An 8,174-nucleotide genomic window follows, 5' to 3' on the forward strand; every position below is an offset into this window, starting at 1 on the left:
AGCCTCATGCCCTAGCTCAGTTTGCTTTCTCATAGCTGATACTCTGCTGACTGAGCTATGACTAGCCTGGTTTTTTACTGGGTAATTGGATATGGAGTTTCACAGATGTCTCTGCCCATGCTAGTTTTGAACTTTAATCCTCCAAGTATCAGCCTCACAGATAGCTAGGATCACAGGTGTGAGCCACCTCATATATCATTTCTTGGATGATAGCCATTCTGGGTAGTCATGGGACTAAGACTCCATACTTTTGCTTTTGTGTATTTGAAGCCAACACTTCTTGATGCTGCTCTCAGAACAAACTCAGAACATAGTTTGCTGCCAGAACATAGTTTGCTGCCAGAACATACCCTAACTTTTCTATTACCAGCACAATGTTGGTGAAAAAATAGGATCTTAGGGTATGCTAATGCTGTTGGCTTCTGGGGCTGCTGTTGAACAAAGAGACTACCTGGACTCTTGGGCATTGCCTACATTTAGGAGTCTTATGTCAGTTGGGGCAACATAGTGAGACTCTTCTGGAAGAGGAGAAGGAGGAGGAGAAGGGGGGGAGGAGGAGGAGAGGGGGGAGGAGGAGAAGGAGGGGGAGGATAGAAAGAGGAGGAGGGAAAGGGGAGGAGGGAAAGAGGAGGGCAGCTTGGGAATATAGACTCATCTGGAAGAGGAGGAAGAAGACAGGACAGGAAAAGAGGACAACTTGGGAACATAATGAAACTCATCTGGAAGAGGAGAATGAAGAAGGATGAGGAAGAGAAAGAGGAAGAAGAAGAGAAAGAAAAGAAGGATAGAGGAAGGAAGGGAGGGAGAGAGAGAGAAAGGAAGGAAGGAAGGAAAGAAAGAAAGAAAGAAAGAAAAAGAGAGAAAAGGAAAGAAAGAAAAGACAGACTTCTTAGACTCCTTACTTGGGTTCTTAAAAATATGTACCATGGAACATAAAATTAATCGGCTGGAATACTTCAGAGTTGGGCAAAACTGAAGATTCATAGAAAATGGCTTCTAACTAATTTGCCACGAGATAGATTCACATCTGTAGTTAGTGGAAGTCTGTTTTATTTGTTTATTTTGTCATTTTGGAGCTTAAACTCAAGACCTGGGTGCTGTCCTGAGCTTTTTTGCTCCAGGCTAGTGACCTTTTTGCTCCAAGCTAGTGGCTCACCACAGCTCCACTTCCTGTTTTTGAGTGGTTTCTTGGAGATAAGAGTCCAGCAGACTTTCCTACCTGGGCTGGTTTTGAAGTGCAATCCTCAGATCTCAGTCAGATTATTGGCACCTGGCTATGGAAGCCTGTTTTAGAGATAAGGTAATGATATATTATGTGGTATGTGGTTTCTCTATGCCCACAAGTCAGCTGTCTGCACTTCCAATGAGTTCTCAGGTGATGTACTGTCATTGGGCTGGGCACTATACCCTGAAGCCATGAAGCATGTGCTCTGAACATGTGAGATCACCCATGAAGATGGCTCATTTTGAAGTGCCTTCAGCCAGGTCAGCTGCTTCAGCTGTTGAGCAAGAAACTGTATGGTGTTTGTCACGGGTCACGATTGAAACTAACCCTGACTTATTTATTATTTACTGTTCCACTGTTTGTTTCAGACTGGAGAGCAAGAAGAGAGAGGGGGAGAGAAAGATGGTGAAAGAGATGGGGAGAAAGGGAAGAGAGGGAGAGGAGAGAAAATGTTTTTGGGGATAAGAAATTTTCTGTTTCTAAATGACTCCTGGGTTAAATGTTGGATTTGGCAAGAGAAAAATCTAAAATAGCCACCATGTATATAATTTTAGTAAAATTTAAATCTCACATTCACATATTTTCCTTCTTTTGCTTCTCTTTAGGAAAGCTACTGAATTTGCCAGCCATAAGCATATTTTAATAACTCTTATGTGTTCTTCACAAGTATTGTTGACTAATCAATGAATCCATTTCATCATGTCAAAAGTGTTCATTGAAGCCCCGTGCTGGTGGTTCATTCCTGCAATCCTAGCTCCTCAGGAGGCTAAAATTTGAGGATTTCAGTTTGAAGCCAGACAGGACAGGAAAGATAGTGAGACTGTTATCTCCAATTAACTACCAAAAAGCCTGAAATTGAGTTATGGCTCGAGTGGTAGAACACTAGCCTTAATCTTTTTTTTTTTTTGTACTGATGATTGAACCCAGGCACTTTGCCACTGAGCTACATCCCAGCCCCTCAGCACTAGCCTTAAAATAAAGAAGCTCAGGGACAGCACTCAGGCCCTGACTTCAAGCTCCGTGACTAGTATACACACACACACACACAGAGAGAGAGAGAGAGAGAGAGAGAGAGAGAGAGAGAATATAAGCTCTTCTGGACATGTGCTCCTTGTCTTCTCTCACTAAATCTAACCTGGTTTTGTCAGACTTTGCTGGGACTCTGCCTACTTCACTCCCTGGCACTGGTTTCTTTCACTTCACACCTGCTTTAACCATTGGACTGAAGTTTACTGAATTCCTGTTCTCTGACTTCATCTCTTATTTTTGGCTCTAAACTTGACCCGTAGATTTAATGAGATGACAACATCTTGCTTCTCCAGATTATTATTTGAACCCTGCCACACCTTCCCAAATATAGTTTTATACTTACCCTCTGGCTTCATTTCCTCCCAGCTACTATAGATAAAATAGCTAATTCATGTTCTCCTAGTCTCTAAGACCATGTGCACACCTGGCATGCCTTCCTGCTCATCCACACTAGGAAGAAGAAAGACATCAAAAGCCTCAACCGTATAGTATCTGATCTAGCAAAATGGACCTTGTTCCCTACTAAAGCTATCTGACCTCCAAGGGAGAAAAAATTTGAGTCACTTAAAACAGTTGCTTTGTTTGTGAGAAAGAAGTTAATTCATTGTGAGAAAAGGTTAATTCATTTGCCTTTAAAAAAAAAATTAAGCTGTTCTTCTAATCCTAGCTACGCAAGAAGCACAGATGAGGAAGGGCATAGTTTAAGGTTATCCCAGGCTAGCAAAAAGTTCCTAAGACTTGGTTCTCAGGGAAGCTGAGCACAGTAGTCTGCACCCATCATCCAAACTTGCAGGAAATGCAAAACAGGAGGATTGAAGTCCAGGCTCAGAGCAAAGCGCTAGACTCTAAATTAAAAAAATCAGTGCAAAAAAGAGCTGGAGGTATGCCTCAGTGATAAAGTGCCTGCCTAGCAAGCACAAAGTACTGTTCCAGTACTGGAACAACAACAACCACTTAGCAGAAAATCTTGTAAACTATGAACATCAAAGAACATATTGCTTTTGTTTTATTACAAGTCTGGCTAAAAGAAGTGGGAGAAAACTGAAGTCAGTAGAAGAAAAGAGATGAGATGGGAGGTGCTGCCCCTGTGGAGATCAGGGTAGAGCCAGGAAAAGCCCATTCGAGATGAAGAGCTACAACCTTTTTTGGGAACTAAGAAATCTACAGGTGCTAATAACTGCTTAGTTATACCAAACATTTGGGGAGCATATATAATTTTATATACAGATATGATAAAGTGTCTCTGGCTTGAGAGAAAATTTTCAAGGTAAACTGGTAACTTTAAATGAATATCTTTTTAATGGGTCTTTAAAATTGTTATTATAAAAGTGATGTACAGAGGGGTTACAGTTACATAAATCAGAGAAAGAATTTCTTTTTGGACAATTTTACCCCTTCTTTAATAGACTTTTAAAGAAACATATATTCTTTTTTTATATTTTATGGCTGCATTGTATAGGATGCTTATTCTATTCATCAGTTGATTGACATTTTTTTGTGTATGTGTATCGCTAAGGAAACAAACCCAGGACTTCATGCATGCTAGGTAAGCACTCTACCACTAAGCCATACTCCTAGCCCAAGAAACGTATCTTCTTAAATATATGATTCTCTAATCCTAAGCATTTTTACTTGAAATAGGCTTACACTTAACTTCTGTGGGTCCTGGGACAAGAATAGAGGCCCATACCTCATATGCCTAAATATGTAAAAGTTATACAAAAAGCTAATATGTTTTGTTAAATTAAAAATGTTGCTTTTTTTTTTATTACCTTGGCAAATATATTTTCACAGCTTGGAATGTGGTGATGTCCCTGGGGGTGGGCTCAGCTGTTTGGGATGGAAACTTCAGATTCCTGAGTACTGATAGGGTGGTGTTAGCCTCTAGATGTGTATGTTTCCTAATCCTATAGACTCCTCACCTAATGGGTAAGAATGTGCCCAAAGAAAGGTCAGAATGAGACCTTTTCAAGTTCTTGACTCTGGGCAGGGAGACTACATATATGCAGTGGGGGATACTGATTCATCATCCGGGAATCATCTATTATTTCTAACTCTACTACTAAATCTGTGTCCTTGTCTTTTTTTCCTTGTCTACTATTTTCCCTCCGACCACAGGGAGGCTACCTATTGTTCTGTTCAGATACTAGTTTTATTAAGTAGGACACTATGGTGATGATGTCTTCCATTATTTCTCCCTTTGATTCCAACTCCCTGTTCTAATTATCTGGGATCTCTCTTAATAGCAAAATTTACCCGTGGGAGGACTGTCAGGGAAGAAAGAACGTGGGTGGCAATAAGTCTGGGGAAGAGACTGATGTTTTCACTAAGGAAAAAGCCACCAGAATGTCACTGTTCAAAAGGTTCTACCTGATTCCACTCCTTGGGTAGAGGGCAAATGCCCAAGGAACAATTCTACTGTGAAGGAGAAAGCACTGCTTACTGACCAAAGGTAGAAAAGAAAAGAAAACCTATGATGGACCAGCCTCTGAATGAAAGGAAAATGAAACATAAATAGCAATATCATCACCACGTATTTATTTTCTATTCATAAGGTGGGAAATAGCTGTCATAAGGTGGGAAATAGCTGTCATATGGGGTAAAATGATCGAACAGTGTTGTACTCACCTCTTATAACCCATTTTTTGAGATTCAAATGTAATTTCCTTAAGCCCATTCATTCCCCTGTGTAGATTCTGAAGGTGAGGGGTAAGCCTTGTGCCTTCTCAGGTTACTTGCTAGCTCAATGGATGGGTGTTTTATTGTTGCTAATATGCTGCTGTTAGTTGTACCACATTTCACTAAGATGCAAAACATACACTTAATTTTCATACATCTCACAGGATATGAGGTACACATAATCTTTGCTGAAGATTTAAGGACAATGGTGCCATATTTCTTGGCCATTTCTCTTCCTTTAAAGACTCCTTACCTTTTTATGGGGTTCTTTTTTATGAGTCAATCTTTAAATTATTGCCAAGGATTCTTTAACGTGTCTTCTAGTTCCCATCTTGAGTCTCAGAAGTAGTAGAGGCTTGTAGAGACCATCATTCCCTCCCTCCAGTTTTGCTGGGGGAAGAAGGCAAAATTAAAGAAAAGTAAAGAATTGTCTCTCTGCTATATGAATCATATCACCTCCCTCAAGGGTCAGTAACTATATATAGTTATTTTTGGTGTAAAATAACACTTTTCCAATTACACAGTGATCCAAACCAAAATAATGCAACAATTCTCCAAATAGTTTTAATCTCTCAGGGATGGGTAATGCTGACTATTTAATAGTGATCATGAAGAGAATGATGTTGTTATTGATGGTAGCTACATTTCCTTTGAGAACAACTATAGTTTTTTCAATAGGGAGATTGTATAACCTGAACTTCATTCACAACAGAGCATGAAGTATAGGTGGGAGAGGTTAGAGGCAAGAGACCAGTTATAGAGTGCTTTGACAGAGGTTTAAGTTACAAGTAATGAGGTAGGACTGTGTCAGAGAGTATTGAGAGAAAGGAATTGATAGAATGATTCAATATAGAAGTATTGATAATGGGTTCAGACACTAATGTTTAAGCAGGGTCACTGACACAAACTATGTTCTATGTTATCTCATTGTAGATGTATCTATAACTAGTGTCCCAACACTCCACAGGAATAGGCATGGGCAAAAACAACTGGGCTGTGCTTCACTTAACAGTAGCTTCAGCTACTCTCAGTATTCCCTTGCTGAGTGTTAGAAGCAGTTCGTGGCATAAAGATCTGCAGGCGCTACTAATACAGGGAAAGATGGGGAAGAGGAGACTAAAGATCAAATGGAATGTCTCGTGGGAAGCAGGAAATAAAGGACAATATACTGTGTGGTAGCAAGAGTAGCCCTTTTAGCTCCTTTCAGGATTGAATATTTATAGTCCTTAGACTACACTTTCCTTATACCATCTATAGCACCTGCCATCTTTTTATACAATTATATGTTTATTATATTTAAGTAGTTATACAAAGGAGTTATCATTCAACAAATCAGTTTATAAGTAGAGTGCATTATCACCCATGTTACCCCTTTCATCATTCTAAGGTGTAGCCCTCCTGATTCTCCTGAACTCATGATCCTCCTGCAACATCCTGATGGTGGATGACAGGTATGCAAAACACAGCCAGCTTGCCAAGTGTCAAGCACAGAAGAATTTGGACTTCTTTAAGGGCAATAGTTGTATCTTTGCACATCTTGTGCCTACTGGGAATTTAAAATGTCAACAGAATTTACATAACCTATTAACTCCCATTTTGTTGAGCTCTTGCTGCTTCTGTGGAAGGTCGCAATAAGGAGGCAGGCAGTATGGTATTGGATTCAGCATCTCTTCCTAGCAAATGTTAGTAGACCTACCTCTTGTGTATGATCTGTGCCTCAGGAGAAAAGAGGAAGGACACGGGGGTGGGGGGGGGGGAGCAGTTAGCCCATTTAAAAAGTGTTTCATGGCTAGCACCCCAATTAGCAAACAGGGCCTCCTTCTATTCTCATCAGTCCTTCAGTTTTCTTTCCTTTTATGCTTCCTCCCTTCCATAGTCATTCATTTCTTTTTAAATTGTCCAATGTTCTTATACTTTTCCCTGGGTGCTCTTAGACAGCTCACCATGGATCCCTCTAAATACTTGGTCTTATTTTCCTAATTTTCCCTGACCTCAGGATTTTACCTCTTTTTAAAGAAGCAAAGTTACCTAAATGATAGTCACAGTTTTCAAGTCCAGACTTTATTTTTCCAGGTTAAAAACAACTTTCATTTGCTTCTCTTTGAATTGTTGCAGTGGTCAGCAGGCTTGTCCACAGACCATAAGCAACATGGGAACAGCCACATAATGGTTCAGTTCAGCAATCTGGAAAGCAACAGTGGACAGCACAGCACTGGGACATTTATGTAGATGCCAATTAGATATACTCACTCAGTCCCAGAGCTCTGTGCTGCAGGGAAGGAAGCATGTATTCGTAATTTAGGAAGATACTCCTAGTGTGTAGTAACTATAGAGGTTAGTAGAGACCATTGGTCAAACAATAAATGGGGAGTTAACAATAGGGCTCAAATGAATGTCCTGAAATAATCATCAGAGCTTCATGTAGTCTTACATCTATTCTCTGAATGTGCGGTCAGTTTCTAGTAGCCTAAATTTGGCCTGCTTCCCAGTGCTGCTAGTCAGGGGGAAGAGTGACTTAGTCATTACATTCCTGGGTTTCCCCTCTTTGCCCTGGTCAGAGTGTTGGAAGACTTAATTATTTGCTTCCTTCAAGCCTGAGGGTGTGTCACATGTGAGGTAGAGATGAAGCTGCCCCATCTGGCATTCCAATTAGGTAAGATTGTATTTGCTCTCCTCACTGTCTAAGGAATGGACTTCTCTTACCAGCCAGTTGGTCTCTTGTGGTCTTAAAAGCCTGTTCTTATATCCTCAGGGGATTTGTCAGGACTAGAATAGGAACACACCCAATCTTGCCAAGAGACCTTTAGTTAATGTCCTAACTCAGCTGTTCCAGGGACTGGTACTTGTAATAATTGTGAGCTGATAAGTCCTATTTATAATAAAGTACACCCGTGATCTGGAGTGCTCGTAAGGCCTGAAGACAGAGATTTTCTTCTTAGAGTTCCCCTAATGCTTAATCCCAGGAAGCCTTAGGAAGTCCAAGAAGGTAATCCAGTGTCACTGAACCTTTCTCTCTTTTGAAATATTTGTTAATTATTAGTTGACTATGAAGAAATAAACATGAAAGGAAGTTCAGGCAATCATTAAATTCCAATTCATTTGTAAGACCTTTATAGTTTAGAACTTTTTACAAGACTTTATAAAGGGAAGTGATAACAGATTGGGCCTTGAACTCTACCTAAGGAGACAATTTAACATATGGGAAAAAATGTTGGGGAGAAACGGAGGCATGCTGAGGTCA

The sequence above is a fragment of the Perognathus longimembris genome, chromosome 11 (genome assembly GCF_023159225.1).
Source record: "Perognathus longimembris pacificus isolate PPM17 chromosome 11, ASM2315922v1, whole genome shotgun sequence".
Classification (NCBI taxonomy): domain Eukaryota; kingdom Metazoa; phylum Chordata; class Mammalia; order Rodentia; family Heteromyidae; genus Perognathus; species Perognathus longimembris.